At 36.7% G+C, this 24,056-nt stretch overlaps 1 long non-coding RNA gene across 1 annotated transcript; it reads left to right on the top strand.

The window, feature by feature from the left end:
- The first annotated feature begins 2,340 nt into the window (after positions 1 to 2,340).
- LOC118251039 (uncharacterized) lies at positions 2,341 to 8,510 on the top strand. Its single transcript, XR_004779635.1, has 4 exons — positions 2,341 to 2,547; positions 3,215 to 3,317; positions 6,373 to 6,416; positions 7,136 to 8,510. It is a non-coding gene; the product is annotated as an uncharacterized LOC118251039 (long non-coding RNA).
- Positions 8,511 to 24,056: the final 15,546 nt, after the last annotated feature.

Here is a 24,056-nt window from a genome sequence, read left to right as displayed (position 1 = left end):
AAAAAGCACGTCAACCTCAGCTCCCCAGATGTTGTATTATGAAAAGTTTAAAACCAGCCATTTAAATTTAGCATAAGGCTTCAGGTGATTTTTCTTTTAGCCAGCACTCTCTTCCCAGAAGTTTCCAATTAAATAAAATTCAAGGGCTTTTTCTTTGTTAATTTTGTTGTTGTTTTTTGTTTGTAAAAAAAAAAAAGGCAAATGTAAGTGTGATTTAAAAAAAAAAAAGAAAAAAAAAACTAATAATTTAAATTCTTCAGTGGTAGAGGTTTTATTTGTTGTCTAACCCTCAGACCAGGTTACTATCCAGCTTTTCAGTCTTTGAGATCACAGGGCTTCTTCAGGCTAGACAGTCAAAATTCTAGACCAAGAGGTGGGGTGTGCACTTTATTTAGCTGAGTCCAGTCTTTCCTGCCCATGTTGTTGCCTGAACAATTCCCAAACTCATTATCGTATGAAACCTTTACAGCTTGGAAGACAAATGTTTTATTGAAAATATTGAAAAAGCAGATGGACAAGACAAGATTCAGAGAGTGGGCCCCACCTTCTCTGTAAGGGAGAATTCCTCACAAGGCACATAGCTGTGTGCCACAGCTGTCACTCTGAAACTCTGGTAAGGGCCCTGCAAAGTGCTAGGGCTGCAAGAATTAAGGTCTGTAGTCATTTGAGAAACACAAGCACTTCACAAGTTAGAGATCTTTGGATCCTTTGAAATAAGTGCTGATGATGATTTCTGCTGCTTAGACATTCCTTTTCTCTCCTCTAGACAGAGAAGCCACAGTGAGAATGGCTGTCAAGTTCCAGTAGATAAAAAAGGATGTTGTCCAGTTCTGCCTGTCAGTCTTGCTATTCAGCATGGCAGTTGGCAAAAGGCAAGAGTTAGTCTGTCTCTGGTGCATCTGTCAAAGCAGTGGATGAGCTGCTGCGTACAAAAAGGGATGTCTGATCAAAGTTTACATTTTTAATGACCTCTGGAGGAAAATGGGAGGTAGTTGGAAGGATGATGTTCTTGCTTCTGGCCATAACAACTGTGTTGATCTGAATGCAAAATTTCAGTTGAAAAAATCCAAGTCATAGCTCAGAGAACACACATACCACTGATAATAAAAAACACTTTTGAGCACAGCTGGCCTTGAAGCCACCATTTATTGACTAGATGTCAGCTGGAGGCCTCCATCCCAAAGTTTTCACACCACTGCACTGTTGTTCCTAGCTAGCCTTCACACCACACACTTCCACATGTGCCGTATGAAGCTGTCCCACGTTTGACCTTTAAAAAACATTCAGGGAAACCACATTAGCTTGGGAGCATGTTATGACGCTCTGCCCATGGTCAGATTTTATATACCTAAATCTCGTGTAAATCCTGACCCCATTTTTGTATAGCTAATGATCTGAAAAAGCCAGAGAGGTTTGAATGATTGGTATATGTTAGACCACAAATATTGGAAGATATGAAAGACTCCATTAAGTTTTATTTGTTAATGATGAAAATAAGAGGTGACTGTGTTCTTCCTGTACTTACTCATTTTGAAGTGATTATCTCTGACTCTGCTGAAACGGGAGAGATTTACATATGGAAGCAATTTTTTGTACCTATATATTTTTTCTAATGAAGGGAAGTGACTTGAATATGTATTTTTTTCCTTTTCCTCTGAAGTGTCAGAATATTGAGTCACATGTTTTTTCACTGTTTGGTGTGTAGCTGTGGTGCAGGAACAATACATACTGTTTTATTCATTGCTGGAGCAAATTGATTACACTTATGAATTTATGAGCTAGGTAAGTGTCCTGGTTTCAGTTAGGACAGAGTTAATTTCCTCCTAGTAGCTGGTATGGTGCTGTGTTTGGGATTTAGGATGAGAATAATGTTGATAACACACTGATGTTTTAATTGTTGCAGAACAGTGCCTACACGAAGCCAAGGACTTTTCAGCTTCTCGCTCTGTCCTGCCAGCGGTCAGGCTGGGAGCCCAGCCAGAGCTGGGAGGGGACAGACCCAGGACAGCTGACCCAAACTGGCCAAAGGGGTATTCCATACCATCTGACGTCATGCTGAACAATATATAGGGGTGGCTAGCCGGGGTGGGGGGCCGGCTGCTCGGGGATAGGGCATGGGTCAGCGGGTGGTGAGCAATTGCATTGTGCATCACTTGTTTCGTACACATTATTATTATTATTATTATTGTTATTATTATTATTATGTTCCTGTCTTAATAAACTGTCTTTATCTCAACTCACAGGCTTCACTTTCTCGTTTCTCTCCCCCATCCCAGAGAGGGAGGGGGGAGGGTGAGCGAACGGCTGTGTGGTGTTTAGCTGCCAGCCGGGTTAAACCACAACAGTAAGCAAGCTTCTTTGTGTCTTTGGTCAGCACTAGGACCTAATACAGAGTAAAATTCAGCCTTCGGAGCTCTGAACTCAAAGGACAGAAACTTCTCCAAAGCACAAGGAAGTCTACTCAGGAACTGCAAATCTTCATCATGTGAGATGTAGATTATCTTTTGTAATATCAAGAAATGCACAAATCCACAACACTGTCCAAAGGTAGGTAGCAAATCCATTTCTGCTCTAATTTGGTGTAAGATGCCCAAGGGAATCCTGTAATTGTTAGTCACTGCAGAAACCTCAAACTTGAAGGATAATTTCAGTAACATACCAGGCAATTCTCAGATATCTGTTACTGTTAATAACAGTATCTGTTAAATACAGATATCTGTTAATGCTGTTTTCATTACTGCTGATGAATTGTCAGTTGTGCTGTACACTTTTCTGCATTTGAAGCAGGGCACAAAATAACACAACCTCTGTCTTTAATGAAGGACTATCATCATTTTTTGTGTGTGTCATTCTTCATAATCCATAGCAAAAAAAAAAAAAAAAAAAAAGGGTTGTGAATCTAACATTCTTACCTTTCATATAGAAAGAGCAACTCAAAATGTCACTTAATGAAAATGGGAGCCAAGCAAATGGCTGGAGCAAATGTGTGCTGCATCAGGCTTCATACACCACCACACCTTCACCCCATGCTGTGTCTTAGCACAGTTAAAGGAAACATGATTATGCCAATAAGGTTGTTATGCATGACTAAGATGGGACTATCCCTGAGATAATTCTTGGGTATGGAGGAAATGATAGCTTGAATAGTTTTGTTTTTCAGCATAGATTTGGAAAAGATTTTTGCTTTTTTTTTTTTCTTTTTTTCTGAATTCAGACTTTACAAGTCCAACTTTACACCTTGCTTAATCTTCAGGAAACAGGCATCTAATTGCTCCTTTGAAAGAGTATTTGCAATACAGCCTTCCCTGGATATAAAGGTTTGTGTAAGTCATCTTTTTGTAATATCTCCATTACCAGCAATTTTCTGTGGCCACTTGAATCATGATAACTCTCATGTGTAACAGTACCAGGTATAGCTCTACTACAGGTCACTTTGTTATGTTGTTTCTGTAAATTTCCCATATGTTGCAAAGCCAACAACAAAACAAGCCAACAGCAGCAACAACAACAAAACTGCGCTGCACGGTGAAATTTCCAAGCTAGTCTGACTCTAAAACAACTATTTAATTTCAATTTAAAATAAAATATTTCCCATTAAGACATTTGCTCTTTACTCAGGGATTACTTTTTCTGAGCATTTAGTGGTGAATGAATTCAAGTGAATTAAAACAGTTTCCTTTAGGAAATTTAGCATGTGTGTCAGCCAGTTCTTGAACTCAAATGATTTGAAGAGTAAATTATGCAGGCAATTACATCTTTCCATTACATTAATTGAAATATTTAAAATGGGCTATATTTTAAATGGTTGCTAAGAACATACTTTAATCTCAATTGTTGTATGCAATGGTTATAAGTATATGTGATTTATAGGCTGTGGATTTTGTTTTTTTGATTTTTTTTGTTTTTGTTGTTGGTTGGTTGTTGTTGGTTGGTTGTTGCCTTATTTGGTTGGTTGGTTGGTTGGTTTTGGTTGGGTTCTTTAATTTTTATTTATTTATTTTTGTCAACAAATCAGGGAACTCTTCAGGGAGGTATTTTGACATTGGAGTTACAATCACCATTCAGCCTTTCCTATGTACATTTAATGGCTTACAGTTGTTTCTTGGATTCTGATGATCTGATGATCCAGTTAGATGGAAGGAAGACTCTTCACAAGAGTTCACAAAGATTATATATAAAGTTCAGTGATACATTTTGTAGCTGCATTCAAATATGAGCAGCAAATCTTGCCAAAAGCCAATGCTACAACCTGATTGTATTGTCAAGGATTGGCTAGTACAGCTTCATTAAAATGTGTGAGGAAACATGGCTCTCAAACAGCAGAAAATGTACTAGATATTTTCTGTTAACATTTCTGTAAGTGCAAAAATGTATTTTCTGCAAAATTAAAATGAGTAAATGCAGGGAACAGATGGGGAGCATGTCACCTGCTTCAGAAAGAATAAGGAAGAAATGCAGTAGCTTCTTACTGTCTTCCTGAACAGAAAGGAAAAAGAGCAATTTATTTTGTATGTTGAAACAACAACAAAAAAGATGGTACTGAGTCAAATGCAAAAGTGTTGCTCTAACCTGGCCCTTAATTTTGCCTCTTATATAAGGAATGTTTTGTTTGTTTCTTATTTTTAGTTTTATTAAAAACAAACAAACAAACAAAAAAACTTCTTAATTATATGAAACAACATAATATACACCAGCTTTAGGACACAATATTTAGGTGCTATCAGGTGGCATCTCTTTGTTTGCAATCCTTATTCCAAATGTTATTCTTCCTAAACACAAATAAGGACAGTTTTTGAAATCTGGGAGATACATAAGCCTTCAGTTATTATGGGAAACCAGTGAACCTCCTTGCCCCAAGTTTCAAAGGATAAATACATGTGAAATCAGACAGTCATTTCTCTCCCATTTTCTCTCTTCTTCAATTTAGAGCATTAATCAGGGAATTCAAAAAAGAACTAATGCACTCAATATTTTCTAATCTAAAGAGTAGCCATTTTCTTTATCACTTTTTTTCAGTTACCAGAAACTCTCAGAGCATATGTTGTCTTCTGTCTCATAGCTGACCTGGTACAGATTAGACAATCACAAGAAGTTGATTTTTGCTGAGTACATTCAGTATCGCAGCTAGTCCCAGTGTGAAATATTCACTCATTCCCTTTGCAAGTCATATAATGAGCAAGTGAGTTTTACTCCAGTGAAGTTTGCTCTGACATAGTCTATATGAACAGATAGAGACTGAAAGGTGTAGAATTTCGGTTCATACTGACTAATTTTTAGAACAATATATTTTTTTCCTTTCTTCTATGTGTGCCCATCCTGATAAAACTTCAGTAGAGATGTTCTACCAAATGTCTGCAGTCACTCAGTTAAGGGTTTTTGCTCTGTGTTTCTGAAGGTTTCCAGTAGGCAGAGGGATAGAAATAACACTTCTCAATGGAAAGTGCAGCAACATAATTTCTTTTTTTGAGAAAGTTATTTAGTTTTTTTCCTGTTTTTTTTTGTTTGTTTGTTTTTGTTTTTTTTTTGTTTTCAGCAGAGTAGCTAGCATCTTCAGTCAAATTCAAACAGGCAAGACTACCCATCTCCATCCTTATGGGATCTGTTAGAGCCAGCTTCTTCCCCGCAATCCCAGAGTGAATTGTTGCTGATACATCTCTCAACCAAACTTCCCAATGCCCAAAGACTCTTTGTCTCCAGTTGACTTTGGAATAGTTGTTGAACTTCTTTATAATGACATTAGAAATCATTTTCCAACAGCCAAAAGCCAGTTGAAAGTTACCATCACTACATTCCTGCAATTATTGCTTCTCACAGTCTCAGCAGTAAAACACTTTTTCATTGTCTGCATGATCTAACAGCCTTGCTGAGCTCCTTCCTGTGTTATCAGCCTCCGTAGAAGGACTCACACACACAGGCACGCACATGGATGAGTGAATACACACTCATGTTTCATTCCCTCACTTTTTGATTGAAAACTTTTTTTCTAATAGATAGTGTGAAGAAATCAATTCCACAGTATTATCAAATTTGAACAGCTGTACAGCAATTTCTGACAAGTTTCCATCTTCTCTCTGTCATGTTAATTGTACTGTCATTCATTTCATGGCTTCTATTGCATGTTGTGACTTATATTTTCTTCTTTCAGTTTGTGACCCTTGGTTTTCTATTATGTATGGCTCAAAAGTAATTTTCCATATCTTTCTGTAGTGAGAATTTGCTAAAGAGAAGTTTGTGCTAAGGAAGTTGTACCAATTGGACATTTTATTTCTAGCTTTTTTTCCCAGTGGTGAGTTAATTGTCTGTTTAGGTGTTTTATTAATGTTTTGAATGTTGTACATCTCTGAAGTCACAACTGTCTTTTTTTTTTTTCAGCATTACAGAGTACATGAGTTGACATCTGAAGTCTTTTCATATTGGTAATGTGGACAATTAAACTATATGTCCTGTGAATCATAATTTTGCATAACAACAGTTTCTCCAAATATTTCAAGGTTAAAGTTTCCTTCCTTCCTTCCTTCCTTCCTTCCTTCCTTCCTTCCTTCCTTCCTTCCTTCCTTCCTTCCCTTTCCCTTCTTTCCCTTCTTTCCCTTCTTTCCCTTCTTTCCCTTCTTCCCTTTCTTTCTTCATGTTTCAGAAAAGTATGCTCTCTGAGAGTAGCTCTTCAGAGAGTAGCTCTCTGTTTAGAATTATCAGGCATTACCAAACTTCTTTGTTATTCACATGTGGGCATATAATCATGTTTGCAGTCTATGCCCGGTGCATCATAATGCATTTTCTTCATAAATTATTGACCGTGTTAGCTGAGAACTGAGATTTCAGTTCATGAGAACTGAAATGACTGCAGCACATCAGCAGGCGACTTGAACTTCACACTGTATCTGCTCAGAACACAGCCCACGTTAACGTCTGCTGCACTCTTAGATCAAGGAGAAGCAGCAAAAATTGAAATACTGGTGAGCAATATAAACAAGGTAATTGACATAACTGTCATGTAGGCCCTGTCAGGTTCCTGCTACAATGCTTTGAAACTACAGTACTTGACCCATTCTTTATTTGTAGCAAATGAAGTAGAAGTTTTGAAAGGATTAACAGGAAATACTGATGTTTGTTCTTTATTGTCTGTTTTTCCTTACAGTTTATTGGCAGAAGAACCTATGAATATCCTCCCCAGGTCAGTTAAAAACAACCAGCTTGAAGATGCTGATGGTCAATAATGGATATGCAGGAGAGAACATAATGTCAGGGGAACATTGAACAGCGAAAATTTCAGGGCTTCCCTGTCCTTTTTTACATGTGCAATCACTTACTCCTCTACAAAACTCTATCAGAATAAAATCCTTTGCTTCATAAGCTTTTTAAATATATTTACTTTTTGTAGAACACAAAAGGAATTGACTATATCTTTTTGACAGGTGGGTCTATGCACTTTTTTTCTTCATAGTTTGTCAGAGTTGCTATTTCTTATATCACAATCATTATAAACATAATCTTAAAAACTTAAACAAGATGAATTTTGTCTTTTCCACCTTAAAAGAGATCATGTAAATCTACCTTAAAGAAGTTCAGGGCAGGAACTGGTACATCTGAAGCCTAGACAAAACAACAAAAAGTGAATATTTACTCTTCAGATATTTTATAACAAGTAGGTATTTTGTGAATTTCCCATTGTTAACCATTAGAGCCTCTGCCTTGTTGTTAAGAAGATGGCGTTAATAAAAGATTGTTTTTTATTTTAAATAAAGCTTCTGAAAATTTTCAACTGACTGTGCCAGAGAAGTGTAGAATGAATTAATCTTTCTAGAGAATTTGAACTTTCTGATTTACACAGTATGCAAGGTTTTGACCATAACAACATTAAAATTTTCCTGCTCCCTTAAAAAAACTCTGATTTTTAATTTATTTTGCTAGAAGATTAAACTAAGGAATTTAAGTCCTTCCTGAGATATCTGATGTCTTTAGAGACTTTTTATTCAATGGGAATATCACAGCACAGGAAACTGTCCATAAAAATCTATTACAGGTCTGCTAAAATAATAATCTAATAGTCTGCTAAAAAATGTATGAGACCGATCTGCCTCTCCAGACCTCAGAATGGTCTCTTGTGATAATGTCTCCAAATCTAATTAAAGAATCTGAGTAGATCAAGGTTTAGACATAAGATGATTCTTAACTTTAAAGGTCCTTCTGGTGCTTTGAAGCACCTTGGGATTTAACCTTCCAGATATGTCACTGATCTTTGACATGGAGGGAAGATAGTCATCTGTCCTAGAAAAAATATTCTGGAGAACCAATTCTCCATATTGACCTACATAGCTAAATCAGAGGGAAAAAAAAAAAAAAAAAAAGGACAGGAGTACTGAGTCAATAAAATATGTACTTTTGTATCTGGATATTCCTATGCAGTGAGATATCATTATGACACTCTAATATAGTATTTTCTTCCATGTAAGAAAATGTGTTTAATTTCTAAAAGGGGAATAGCATTGAAATGGAAACTCATATTAAAAAGAAACTGAAAAAGCAACCAAAAAGACGGGTAACATATTAGCAGGCAGCATTAAGATTGCTTGAAGACATGACATTAGAGACTCAGAACACTTGTATAAATGTTGTCTGAAAATATTATTTGAAAATCTTCAATGCTACTCTGGTTAGCATTGTTCCCCTCTGAATGCCTGTGAGAGTTATCAAGTGTTCGGAAGCAAGTTTCACAAAAGTGAGGTGGGATCCAGTCATCTTTATGTACCTGGGTTTTCCTCATACAAAACCTTACAATGACACAGAAAATTCCTTGAATACGTGGCCTTCCAAAATACAAGTACACAAGGCTGAAAGTTATGTTGTCAGTGACCTGATATCCTCAAAATACTGTCCAAAGAAGCTGACATACTGTGAAAGATGTAGGTCTCTGCATTTATCTTACTGTATAAAAGAATCTTCTGTGTCTTTTTTGTTTGTTTATTTGTTTTTCCCCCTCAGGGAAGAACTATTTAATAATTTTACTTTAATTTGTGGTGGTAAGATATTTTCTTTAATCAGAATATGAAGAATACATAGAGTATATTGTGTTTGTGTAAATACAAATGAAGTCCTATAAAAGCAAATTCATCAAGACCTAAGTATATTTGGACAGAAACTTAATTAACTCAGCTAGTAACTCTTACAGGACTGAGACAATGTTAAGACAGGGAGACTTGAGAGATAATTGGGAAAAAAAGAAAGAAAATATTATATATATATTAAAAAAAAAAAGTAGAATAGGAAAAAGGTTATAATTTTCTACTTGTTAAAAAAAAAAAAAAGTTTGATATTCTGAATTAATAACAACGATTTTTGAGCAAACTTCCCATCAGCATCTTTGTGCTTCTGTAATATTTCTAGTACAAAATGCAAAATCATTGATACAATCACTGACAAGAATTAACATTGTCAACGTTCTCCTGATTTGTTGAACATAATTTTCTTAGAAATTTCTGAGCAATTATCTTCTTGAGAGCCATCATGTTACATGATGGGTTGATAAGTTTTGTACAAATGTCTGAAAGTCAAATGTCTGTGTTACTCTCAAAAACTGAAAAGTGTTTGTTAAGTAAATTCTAATTCTATCTCAGAGGGAAGGCTAATAACTCAGACACATGAATTTACTGTCGAAGTATTTGTCTCACTAAGTTTCAAACATGAATGAAAGAAAAAAAATCCCACAAAAGCATTTGTCACAAAAATGTCTTTAATAGTTGACAACACTTAAAAAATAGACTTTAGATGTTTTAGATGTTTTTAAAAATGTACCGTTATAAACTAACTGTCTAAACATTTTTCAAAAATGTAAAAATTTTTACCTCGGTGTCAATGTAATGATTTAAAGCCAACTCCGTTAAACTCATAGATACCTTCACTCTTAAATAATTTGCAAATTGAAATAGGGATTTAAAAATAGACCTTTTTAATGATTAACGGGTATAGCTAATAATAATAATAATAATAATAAATCTTTTTTTTTTTTTAACCTCCTGTAATATAGTGTATATATTACAGGAAAAACATTCTCACAATAAAAATGTTAGTTCAAATGCATAGGAAAAAGTAGAGTCTTCACTGAAGAAGTTCTTATAGTTCAATTTTTTTAGTGGTTGTATGCATGGAATGAGCTGTTACATGTAGTTTCAAAATTTGCACCTTTATAATGCAAAACTTTAGGTACCTGTTTAAACAAATCTATCAAATCATAACTGTTATAGCTATATTGCTGGATAAGAACATATTTACCAGATTCCAGGAGTCAGAGCTGTACACTGATTACATCTCAGCTTCACCTTAGACCTAAAAGCACTTACAAAACCCTACATCCTCTTCAACTCCCAATACTTCCCCTTCATGCTTGCTCTTTAGTTACGTTAAGAAAGAAATATAAGAACGTGAACTAGAAGACAATGTGGTTGAACTTTTTCCAACATAAATGAGTGTATGATCCTATGATACTATGTGGTGTGCTTAAGAGAATTCTTCATACAAATTATTTGGGGAAATAGAATTAGGGGGCATTCAGATATGATTGCAAGCGTTGCTAAGTTTAAACAGTCCCACTGTAGAAACTGCAGCAGAATGAGTTACTGTAGCTTCTTCCATGGTTGAATTTTGACATTTAGTTTTGAATGGCCTTGTATTTTTTTAGTTATTGTTCAGCTTGGTATACATGTAATTAAACAGCACATTATGAATAACTTCCTTGATGTTGCTTTCTCTTGCCAGTTATTAGAGTCAAAGTCTGTTGGTTCTCAAAAGGTTTTTGGTGGTGGTGGTGCTGGTGGTTTTTTTTTCTTTTTTTTTTTTTTTTTTTCAATTCATTAGGTAATTAGGTTGGATAGTTATAAAAGTCAGAACAACACCTGCCTCTAGCAATGCTTGTCACATAAATAAATCAACACAAATGTGTTTTCTGAAATAAACACAACTTAACACAACATGGCATTATTTCCCAAATGCAAGATGTGATCTCCAAAGTAAGTTTCTTCCTGCCTTGAAGAGCTCTCTAAAGAAATCAGCATTTTTTTTCTTCCCCCCCACCCCAATTCCGTGCATTCGTCATGTCTCTAATTCACTGTTATATTTTGCTTGTTTTCACATTTAATTTTACTTCTTTTTTATTTGTGTTTGGTTTTGACTTTGCTTTTGTTTATTCATATCTTTGAGCTGAGCCCTTCACTGCTTTCTAAATATTGCAAATTACATGTTCTATAAAAGCAGCCCATTTCCATCCTCCCTGTCTTTTCCATTACTCTCCAAACTTTTTCAAATAATTTAGAATTAACTTTTAAGAATTTAGAATTAACTTTTAAAAATAGCTTTTAGGATGTCATAATGTATTCTATAGTTAAATCTAAAAGGAAATACATAGAATTTCAGAATGTTTCAAATACATCAGCAGCTGCAGATCAAATGTGGTTAGTCACATCTGTTCAAATGTAAACCACCATCACCTGCAGAGTTTCAGAAATGGAACATTTTGCTCTTTCACATGGGTGCCCTCAGTAGACTATTTTGTAGTTTAAATGGTAAAATCATAAGCTCTTTTTATGAGCATATCTTCTTGTACACAAGCTTTTTTATGTTCTACTGTGCTTTTTTTCATACCTCTTTCATCAGTTTTTCATTTCCATTCATGAATGTGTTCTGAATTGCTTGGAGATACATTCTGATTTGTTTCTTCTATGACTAGTATTCAATTTTCTATGTATTATTATGTTCTCTAATGTCCTTGACATATAGCTTTTATGAAAAAAAAAAAAACTGTCAAAAAGACTGACATACTGTGGCCTTATAGTTGTGACTATTGAACTATTGATTCTGAATTGTAGTGTAGTAGTACCCAGCTGATACGAATTCAGCTGCAGATAAAATTTTGATAACATTTGCTGAATTTCAGTAAAGTTTCATCTCCTTCCTAGCCAGGAATACAAGTCAAATTCCCTCCACATCAGCTGCCTTTGGAAGTGCTACAGTTGTCAAATTGTATTTCTGTTTCCCATGCTTGTCACAAGCATGCTCATTATGCTTCTCCTGTGTCTCCTGTTCTTCCATATGGCATTACCAAACCAAGTGCAAATTCAACTATGTCATGGTTCTTAAGGTCAGATATATTTAGGTTCTCTGATTTACAAGCACGAGTTCCAGTCTCACCAGCTATTTATAGACACAAGAAAATCATTTATATAGTGACAACTACAGAAAACATACAGGAAAATCTTGCCGGGGGTGGGGGGGTGGGGAATATATTTAAAAACAGGTCAGAAGTAACCAAGCCTTCTTCATTAATCTAGCTCTCTGTTTTGTTATATCTTTTCTAATTTGCTTTCAAAATGACTAATGCCTTCAGTAATTTTACTATTAAAAAGAATGTTGGAAGCACTTGAACTTTAAACCTGAAATAGCGTTATGTCTAAACACACTTCAAAGCTTACTACAGCTAGGATGATTGCCACAAAAAAAGATTGATTCATTTATTTTACCTAGCTTGTAGTCCAAGATTTTGGTGCTCAAAAAGCCTGCTCAGCTTTCCTCAAATCTTTCATCTAATTATTATTATTATTTTTATTAAAAACCCTCAAACACCTCAAATTCTGGTCCTAGTCTTCCCCTGGAGTATCTGTGACCTCACAATAGCAATATTTTATATTGGATCTTTATTGCTAAATAGTTGCAACAATTGCTTAAAAACATATTTCAGTTTTAATGCTTATTTCAGCTCCTTCTCTAATGCTTTTAATATGACAGAAGGGCTATTTTAATTTGCCTGATACTAGTGTCATTAACTATATGTTTACTTCGATAGGGAGTTATTATTTCCCCTTGATTCTTTGTCTTTTATTTATTTATCATAGAAAATTTTGTGCCATGAAGGAGGAATAAGACTGCTACATAGTCAAGGATTTTAGCCAGTACTCTCTGTTACATTACGAAATGATCAGACCACAAAGTCATAGGACAAGAACACCTTATTCAAGTTATAGTCTTTTAAAAGCATAGACTAGTCCCTCATTTGGTTTTAAAAGAATGCTTACATATACTACTCAAAATCATGAAGAAAGTGAGCATGCAGTGAGAGGAAAGTCTAAAGACAGGGAATTATATAGGGTTTCAGATATACAGTGTTCTCAGTTCTTCATTTGCTATTACTTTATGCTCCCTCCTAATTAGGCTATCTGTTGTGATTCCGGCAGTTGTTTCTTAGTTGAGGATCATGGGGCACATTACAGGATTCAGGATTTTACCATTCCTGGGGAGGTGAGACTGCTCAATGTAGCCCTTCAAATCCTAGATCAAGGGTTTTAATCCCTTTGTGATATTATTTTTTTTTCCATAGTTCTCTGTGCACTGTAGACACTCATAAATAGTATCAAGAAGACTACGGGCACAAGGTAAGTAATATCTTCACCACAGCCAAGGAATTTTTAAGGTGTACTAGTGACCTCTGCCAACCAGAAACAGTCCTGGTATACATTTCTCTACCACACCAGTTTCTCTTCCCTTACTCTCATTTAAACAGATATCTGTTCTTAATTATGTTAAAATCTAAATATTGTTCTAGTGTTCATGTTCTTTCAGTATCTTTAATTCTTGAGGAATAGATAACACCGTACGCTCTTAAGGAATGTCCCTCTACCTTCCTCCCCCTCCCCCCTTAATATAATAACTTATGCTATATAGCCTGCATTCTATGATAGAAGTCTTTATAGTGTCTTGGCATAAGCCTGTAAGGCTTAACAGCTGAAGGACAAACAAATTGATGACTCCGGCTCTCTCCAAGATTGTTTCTCTGTGAGAAGAAAAATACTCATGCAATAGAGCACCTATTGGAAACCTATAGCAGTTTTCCTTGGAGTTTTGATATATTTATATAGATTTAATTTCAAACTCCAGTATTAAAATATACCCTTTCATATGACTTTAAGATTTTTTGAGGCTGCAGTGGTTTTGGCTGGAATAAATAGAGTTAATTTTCTTCATAGTAGCCTATATGATGCTATGTTTTGGATTTGTGACCAAAACAGTACTGATAACACGCTGACATTTTAGTTGCCACTGAGTAGTACTTACAGAGTCAAGGACTTTTCTGCTTCTTATGCTGTCCTGCCAACAAGGGGGCTGGGAGTGCACAAGAAGTTTTGGGAGGTGACAAAACCAGGACAGCTGACTCGAACTGGTCAAGGGTTATCTCATACCGTATGGTGTCATGCTCGACAGTAAAAGAACAAGGTAAAGAAAGACGATAGAAGGGACATTTAGAGTTATGATGTTTGTCTTCCCAAGAAACCATTAAACGTGGTGAGCCCTGCTTTTCTGAAAAAGGCTGAATACCTGCCTGCCAATGGGAAGTAGTGAATAAGTTGGTTTTGCTATTCTTCCACGTGCAACTTTTGCTTTACCTAATAAACTGTCTTTATCTCATCCCATGAGTTTTCTCACTTTCTGCCTCATCCCACTGTGGGGAGAGTGACCAAGCAGCTGTGTGGGGCTTAGCTGCCTACTGAGGTTAACCCACAACAGAGACATTCAAAAATCATTCTAACACTGATTTGATTAACTATATTATAATTTTTGCTATATTTCCACTGCAACTTAGAATTTCACAATCCCAGGCTCACAATTTTTCTGCGTATACTGGCACAGTGACTGGCTTAAACGAAGAGCTTGTGGTTCATTCTCTTTTAGGATTCTGGTCCATGTTGATAACCCAGAAATTTTTGAGACAAGGAGTTTTATATATTCTATGTTGAAGTTTGAAAACATTGTCATTCTTTCAGCATGAATGGCCATGAGTGAGATCAACTGATGTCAGCATATGAGATATGTAATTTAATTCTGACCATATTTGTACGTATAAAACTAAAGGCACTAAAAACTGTGAAGGGTAAGCTTGAATGAATCCAAGTTTAGACTTCTTTGTATCAAAGACCACCATGGGTCATATTTCACTTGCCAATTCTTACATTTAACATTTAATTTATAGCTGCATTCAAATATATATACAGATGTTTGGGGAATATGTATGGGGAAAATGTAGGCCACGGTTCTCGCTGCAAGTGCTTTTATCTTGAGACATCTTAGTCAAAACAGCAAAAGCTCACAATGTTGGGCTACAGTGAGACATGCAATACATACAGCAGTAGTGGCTCTAGGCAGATACTCATCTTGCACAAATAAGCAAAATAGGGTTATTTTCATTTATTAAGTCCTGACAAACTACCTGATATAATAACTAAAGTACTGTTTCTATCTCAACTGCTTAAAGTATCCATGTACTTGCATATGCAAAACATCTATTTGCATACACAATTATAATCACTGACTGCTTAAATTATCATGTAATTACACGCATGTCTTGGGCTTTGACCTCTGGAAATAACTAAGAACCAAAACGGTTGTCAGATCCCCAACTCTGTGTATTTTTTTCTGGAAGTTACCTTGGAAGTTAAAAGAAAGTTGCTTTGAAACCTTTATTTTTTGTTGAAATTGAAGAGGAGGGTCAGTGCAAAAGAACAGGGCTGCAAAGATGGTGCAGGGTCTAGAGGGGAAACATGAGGAGCAGCTGAGGTCCCTTGGTTTGTTCAGCCCAGAGCAGAGCAGGCTGAGGGGAGGCCTCATGGCGGCCTGCAGCTTCCTCACGAGGGGAGCGGAGGGGCAGGTGCTGAGCTCTGCTCTCTGGAGACAGCAACAGGACCCGAGGGAACAGCATGGAGCTGGGACAGGGGAGGGTCAGACTGGATGTTAGGGAAAGGTTATTCACCAAGGGGGTGGTCAGGCATTGGGACAGGCTCCCCAGGGCAGTGGTCATGGCACCAAGCCTGCTGGAGTCCAAGAAGTTTTTGGACAATGCTCTCAAACGTATTGTCTGATTTTTGGGTGGTCCTATGCAGACTCAGGAGTTGGACTTGATGATCTTTGTGGGTCCCTTCCAGCTTGGGATATTCTATGATTCTGTGATGCTAACCTTCTAAAACATATTTTATTTCTCAAGAAAATAACATAGATGAAAAACCATATAAGGACTTTTTTTTTTTCTTTTAATGGAAATCCCATAATTTAATAATTATATACTCTTATTAAATAATTCTTTACTTTGCTACTGTGTTCTTGCCTTCCTACTTCATTCTGATATTAAGAAGTTCACTGAATTCTCTGGAAGAGAAAAATGGAAGAATTTATCCTCCCTAATACAAGATTCACTCTACCAGAATTTTAGTTAACTTTTCCTGCTTGAATTTCCTTTGTTGCAGTGATATGCTTCTGATAATGACTGAACCACTGAGAACATGCAACTACTTTTAGAAATTTACTTCCCATCTACTTGTGCCAACACTATAACCTCATGCGCACAGGAAGAAATATGCAACATTGAGTCCTTTCTCTCTTAGAGAAGACTTGCAAAATCATAGAATCATAGAATGGCTTGGGTTGGAAGGGACCTTAAAGATCACCCAGTTCCACCCCCACCCCCTGCCATGGGCAGGGATGCCACCCACTAGACCAGGTTGCCCAAAGCCCCATCCAGCCTGGCCTTGAACACCTCCAGGGATGGGGCATCCACAGCTTCTCTGGGCAACCTGTTCCAGTGCCTCACCACCCTCTGAGTGAAGAATTTCCTCCTAACCTCTAATCTAAATCTCCCATCTTTTAGTTTAAAACCATTCCCCCTCATCCTGTCATTATCTGATTGAGAAAAAGTTGCTTTCCATCTTTTTTATAAGCCCCCTTTAATTATTGAAAAGCTGCAATGAGGTCACCCTGGAGCCTTCTCTTCTTTAGGCTGAACTGCTGCAGCTCTCTCAGCCTTTCTTCATAGGAGAGGTGCTCCAGCCCTCTGATCAGTTTCGTGGCCCTCCTCTGGACCCATCCTAACAGATCCACATCTTATGGTGCTGGGGGCCCCAGACCTGGATGCAGGCTCCAAATGTGGCCTCACAAGGGCAGAGCAGAAGGGGACAATCACCTCCCGCGCCCTGCTGGCCACTCCTCTTTTGATTGAGCCCAGGATGCAGTTGGCCTTCTGGGCTGCAAGCACACACTGCTGGCTCCTGGTGGGATTTTCATCCACCAGAACCCCTACATAGCTCATTTTCTGAAATCCTATGTAGCTCATTTTCTGTTCTTTTATCACACTTAGATGTTAGATAATGGTCTATTCATGAGTTTATATAGCCCACTGTGATGCCCAAAAGAGGTACTCAAGATTGATTTATTCAGAATCTCATAACTACAGTAAGTTGTTCTAACCAAGACATATTGCTTTCTGAATATTCATATATTGTATATGTACGTGATTTATCTCTTATTATTACTAACTGAGGAAGATTACAAATATATACATATATATACAGCCAAGGTTTATGGATTATCAAGGCTTATGGACTCTTTGTGTTAAGTTTTATACATGCATAAAATGTTCTAAATTCATCTATAGGTCTGAGAATCTGAAGGTAAAACAAGGGGAATTTAGCAAATGGATGGAAGAAATACAGAGTAACAGGGCTGAATTTTTTCTCATAGTGAAAAAACAATCAAGGGAAAATTGAAATACAAGATCTCAATTTCAATATGATGAAATCTATTTTCCTCTTGTCTGTGCATTGGAACGGTTTATAATGTTAGGACTGACATGAAAATGAATACTGTAGGACTGCTGTAAGAAAAGTAATGTAGTATCAAAACTGATGTAATATTAATATTTAATATTGTCTATAGGGGATCCCAATGCTTTGTCCCATTCAGAAGAAGGCACAAATATTGAAAAGTTGGATGGAAATTTCCAGTTAACTCTATGAAGCAATCAAGAATGAGTGATCAGAAAATGTCCCTTAAGAATACTGTATTGCTATTTCTGAACAAATTCACAAAGTAATGGAAGAGTAGCAATATAAGACATGAGTTTTTCAATAAATACTTTGGAGTATTTAGTATGGAGTTCTGATTTTTGATTAGATAACCTAAAATAACTAACTGATACCCTTGAGGCTTTTATGAACATAACTTAGCTTTCATCTTGTTTTAATATCTAGGGTGGACACTCTTTCAAAGTCCCTAAATATGCTTCATAAAGGGACAGAAGTCTTAGACCACTTAATCTTAATTGACTCCCTTGGTATTAGCAGTTAACATCAATGGTAGCTTGACTATTAGCTTTATACCAATGTTAGATCTTTTGACCTCAATGAGTCTCACTCGCATGAAGAGAAATACTGAACATTATGAATTTTTCTTGTCAGGAAAAATGAAGCTCACAAAGAAGTCAGGTTTACAAGTATGTGTTCTCTTAACTTTAAAAGTATAATGAAATATCTTTGAAATTTCAGGGGTGGTTGCCAGATTCTTCTAATTTCAGAAGCAGACAAAAATCACAACTTTCCAGAAGAAAATGGGAGACCTGGTCACCCAGGATGTGGAGAAAGCTCAGGTACTTAATGACTGTTTTGCATCAGTCTTCACCAAAAAGAGCTCCAGCCACATGATCTGGGCCCCAGAAAGCAAAGGCAGGGACTGGAAAAATAGTGAACTGCCCAATATAGAAGATCAGGTTCACGACCATCTAAGAAATCTGAAGGTGCATAAGTCCATGGGACCTGATGAGATACATCCATGTCTCCTGAAGGAACTGGTGAATGCAGTTGCTAAGCCTCTCTCCATCATATTTAAGAAGTTGTGACAGTTCAGTGAAGTTCCCACTGACTGGAAGAGCAGAAATATAACCCTCTTCATATATGCAAAAAGGGAAAAAGTATATTCAAAGAATATATTCAAAAAGGGAAAAAATGAAGACCCAGGGAACTTACTGGCCAGTCAGTCTTACCTCTGTGCCTGGTAAGATCATGGAGCAGATCCTCCTGGAAACTATGCTAAGGCACATGGAAAATAAGGAGGTGATTGGTGACAGCCAACATGGCTTCGCTAAGGGCAGACTGTGCCTGACAAATCTGGTGGCCTTCTACGGTGGGGTTACAGCCTTTGTGGATAGGGGAAGAGCAACTGACATCATCTACCTGGACTTGTGCAAAGCATTTGAGACTGTCCTCCATTACATCCTTGTCTCTAAATTGGAGAGACATGGATTTGATGGATAGACCACTTGGTGGGTAAGGAATTGGCTAGAAGGTCGTTCTCAAAGAGTTATGGTCAACAGCTCAAAGTCCATATGGAGATCAGTAATGAGTGGTGTTCCTCAGGGGTCAGAATGTCCCCCGCCCCCCCCCCCCCCCCCCCAGGGGACTGGCACTGTTTAACACCTTTGTTGGTGACATGGACAGTGAAATTGAGTGCACTCTCAGGAAGTCTGCCGATGACACCAAGCTGCGTAGTATGGTCAGCGCATTGGAGGAAAGGGATGCCATCCAGAGGGACCTGGACAGGCTTGAGAGGTGGGCATGTGTGAACCTCATGAGGTTCTACGAAGCCAAGTGCAAGGTCCTGCATCTGAGCTGGGGTGATCCCAAGTACAAATACAGGCTGGGCGGAGAATGGATTGAGAGCAGCCCTGATGAGAAGGACCTGGGGGTGTTAGTTGACAAGAAGCTTGACATGAGCCTGCAATGTGGGGGAATTTCTTGAGATGGCTAGGGGCCTGATTCAACTTCCACCTTTTTATTTTTTTCCCCTTCATTTAACACACTTGAAAAAAGCTTTCTGCCTGGGATTCTTCAAGTGTAACACTGGATTCAAGACCAAATGTATTACAGAATCATAGAATTTAGTGAACACAGTACGCCAGGTGGGGTCTCGTGAGAGCAGAGGGGGAGAGTCACCTCCCTCGACCTGCTGGCCACTCTTTTTTGATGCAGAACAGCATACAGTTGGCTTTCTGGAATGCAAATGAACATTGCTGGCTCAAGTCGAGCTTCTTGTCATCCAACACCCTCATGTCCTCATCAGGGCTGCTTTCAATCCATTTTCTGCCCAGCCTGTATTTGTGCTTGGGATTACCCCAGCCCAGGTGAAGGATCTTTCACTTGTCATGTTCACAAGATAGAAGATATGGTATAGTCTTTCGGTTATGACAGCAGCAGAACTAGAATAATCTTACCTGTCCATTATAATTTCAGAAATTAAAGGGAGAAGCTTTACAAGTTCATGGTTAAAATTCCTATGTATACATAATTACTTCAGCGTTATTTAGGAAATACAGCACTTCTTTTACTGCACTCTCTAGAACTATCTAATGTATTGCAGGTAACAATAGATCATGACAATAACACTATGACTTTTGGACAAGATCCTCTGCACATATAATTACATGAAACATTAATAACAACTTCTGTCATTGTTGTATGTAGTTTAATATACCATACATTTTACTGCAAATAGTAATAATGTTTAGTGAGGAAAGTATTTATAACATACTTGTTGCCCTTTGAAATCATTTAGCAGCTTTGGAAAAAAATTAGTTAGCATTTCATGATTCACTGTCTTTCTGATGGTAACCAGTAACGCTTTGTAGATCAGTGGTACCCTGTGTATTACAATCAGACATCTTTGACTGTAGAGTATGATTCTTACTAAAAAAAAAAAAAAAAAAAACTTTTTCAGAAACTGAGATTGTGATGCATCACTGAATGTCCAAATACAGGAAAACAGGTGTTTCAGACTTAACAATAAGCTTAAAACAGACTGTATTTCTCAATGCCCTTTCTTGAATACGGTTCTTTCCAGAATCAAAGCCTAATAGAATAGAAGAATCTATCACACAAAGCAGATTTTTAAAATAATTACATGTGAGAAGATAACTATAGATATTAAAAATTACTATCTCTTTAATTTGTTTGGAGTTAGAAATAACTATGTTGATAGTTCTTCAAGTTTATTCCAAAGCACATAATGAGCAATTATATCACACATTATAGATTCAGCAGTGATCAATTGGCAGCTGAGTCTCTTACAAACATAACAGAGTATGAACATGAAAGGGACTAGAACGAACCATCTGCTGAAAAAGACTGCATTACAATAAAAAATTAAAAAAAAGAAAAGAAAAGAAACAAAAACAAAGTTTAGAATGTAATTTATTTTACATCTCCATATTAATCTTCTGGGACATGCATAAGAAATATATGCAGTAGATAATGGACTGTAAAAAAACATTAACTTGCATAATTATATTCAAAAGGCAGTTAGTTTTGGTTTCAGTGCCACTGTAGTCTTCATGCATATTGATGTAGGTTATTTATTGACTTTAAAGGCAGCATCCCATACCAGTTTGACAGAAGAATATGACATTCTAAGTAGTTCTTAACATTATTCAGTAGAGCTGTGAAAAAGTAGAGTGGTCGCAGCCTAGGGCAGGTGTTCCTCTTAGGTGGATCTCAGAAGCCATTTCAGATGGCAAGGAGCTATCATAAGGCTTGTGGTGTGAACAAACATTAAGATTATAAAGGTGAGATGAAATTTTACATGTGTGTAAGCATGGTGAATTGTAATATTTCAAATAAAATGGTATTATCTACTATTAATTATATTACTCAATGTAAGAGAAGTAGAATTGCCAATGAAAGCATCAGACTAGGGCAAGACTAAGAAAAAGACAAGTTTGGGCAGTACAATATCCTATGAAGAGCAGTATTCAGTTCACAGCCCTGGCATTGAAAATCCTACCTACACATACAGCTCTATGTTCTCAGATTTATATTCAATGGCTAAAGACATCCTCATAATTGTCTCATTCAGTTGATGGAAATTGCCCTGTGTATGTCTGAATCTGCTTATTCAAACCTTGATCAAGACCTTTGTAAAGCCTTGAATTTAGAACTCCCCTGATTTCAATTCTTGGTTATAGCTTTGAGATTAAATTGTAGCTTGATGCATACTTAGTAAGAGTGCCTGACATTTATGATAAATATAGCCCCAAGTCTTCCTCTGGTCAGCTTGCAGAGAATTCATGGCAATGAAAATGACTCATACTTAAATAACACATTTTAAAAGTCTAACTGAACATGAAAGTTCTTCTTCTGAGGTCACTGCTCTTGTATAGTATATGATATAGCACTTCCCAACCTCCGTTCAAGTAAAACACGTGTAAATGATTCATACAGCAGCATGTGATCTTTGATAGAATACAAGACTTTAAAGCCATAACAAAGCATCTTTTTATACACCATACAAAAATTTCATCTGCTTTTTTAATTGGTGTTTGATGTGATATAATCACTTTTCACAATAACATCAACAGGATTAGAAATTTTCTTGGGGGCATATTCAGAAATTATATGAAAGAAGTCTCCAGATCTACAAGGCTTCTGGAAGAAGGACTCATTAAATTATAGGCCCAAATGCTCACAGTGTTCAGTGCCTTCATATTTGCATATCAAACTAGAAGCAGCTGGAACTAATTTGCAAGGGTACTGAGCACCCATAATTTCAGTTACAGTCAGACTGCTAGTGGCTGGCAAACTGAAAATCTGGATCTGGGTGCCTATGCATATAATCATCTGATCTTTCTGTAGGTCTTGTGTGACTAGCAATGAGTCTGCAAAATTTTCAGAACTATTCTGTAATGTCCTGATAGTTTGTTTTGCTGTTTTTCCTGATGAATACAGACAAACATTATGTTACAATTTTTCAGCCAGCACTGCAGCCCCTCTCTTCGCATACTCTTGAGTTATGCTTAACATACCTGAGAAAAGTGTGGAAACAGTAATGGTTTTCTTCTCCACTCCCAGCACCCAATCCAAGAAGCACGTGAAAACAAGGATTTGTTTCTGCTTGGCAGAATCTCACAACCATATTTCCCTTCTCCTCCCACTCAGCCCCAGGGAAGCCACACAACCAGTGATTCTGGCTTCATGACGAACAACCACTCCAAGTCCGTGTTAAAGGTAGCTTGCCTTGGTAACCTTTAATAGATGAAGTAGTACCCAGATAGAGAGCCCTAAGTATCTGGTACCGAAGCCCAAAATTCTGTTGATGGTTTTTCCCAGATTTGTGGGGTTTTTCTAATCTAGTAGTTGTCATGTGTGTATTAAAATCTAGGGATGAGTTTGTCTCCCTGCTTTGTCAGGGATGGATTTGAATAGTAACTATATGTCTGTGAAGGAATGAAAGTGCAAGAAAAAAACTTCAATATGTCTTAGGTACTACATTACTCCTGTTTAAGAAAGGCAAGTGGTGCAATTCTGCCTCAGAGAAGAGCAACTCATTTTATGCTAGGCTTGACTGTCTACATATTTATTTCCACCAGACAAAAATACATTATATCCATCAACAAGCATTTCAACATCAAGACATATGATTTTCCATATTCTTACACTAGCAGGTAACTATCCTACTTCTTTGTAAATCATTGTGGCTGAATAACCCAGGAAAACATTCAGAAGGACCAGTGCCCCCTTACTTTTTTTTTCTTTCTTTCTTCTCTCTTATTCTTTCCTTCTTTCCTTCTTTCTTTCCTTCTTTCTTTCTTTCCTACTGTGTGTGGGGATTAAATCTTTCTGTTGGGGATTAAATCAGTTAAAGGATTATCAATAGAGGTTCAGTTAGCACAAGTGACAGAAATTGTTGTAAAACAAACATGGCAGGAAAAAGAAATTATCTCAGATTTCACAAAATGTTTCATTGTAACATTAAAATTGAGCAGACTTCCAAGTAATTATTAAGAATACCACTGACACCTTGCAGTGAAGTTCCCTTTGGCTAACTGAATGATGGTTTAACTCCTTCCTTAGAAAATTAAAATTATATAAGAAAAAAAAAAAAAGCTACAAGAGTTAGCAGGAAAATATAATATTAAATACTTCCAGGAGGATGAATTTTTAAATCCTGATCTTCATAATTAGAAAGAATAAAATATTTCTATTCTCCTGCCCAAATCAGTTTAAATAACCTTATTTTAAGTTACCATAGAAAATATATTAGGTCTTTCATACTTAAAGTATCCACTATAAAGTGCTAGCAGCTCTGTTAATGACAGTCCAAGAGGAAGATGACAAAAGGTGTTCAGACCTACATGGCATATTATGACTTAAAGCATTTTAATTGTTAATGACATTATTATTATTATTATTATTATTATTATTATTATT

The sequence above is a fragment of the Cygnus atratus genome, chromosome 2 (assembly GCF_013377495.2).
Source record: "Cygnus atratus isolate AKBS03 ecotype Queensland, Australia chromosome 2, CAtr_DNAZoo_HiC_assembly, whole genome shotgun sequence".
NCBI lineage: Eukaryota > Metazoa > Chordata > Aves > Anseriformes > Anatidae > Cygnus > Cygnus atratus.
This window is presented reverse-complemented; position numbering and strand designations above follow the sequence as displayed.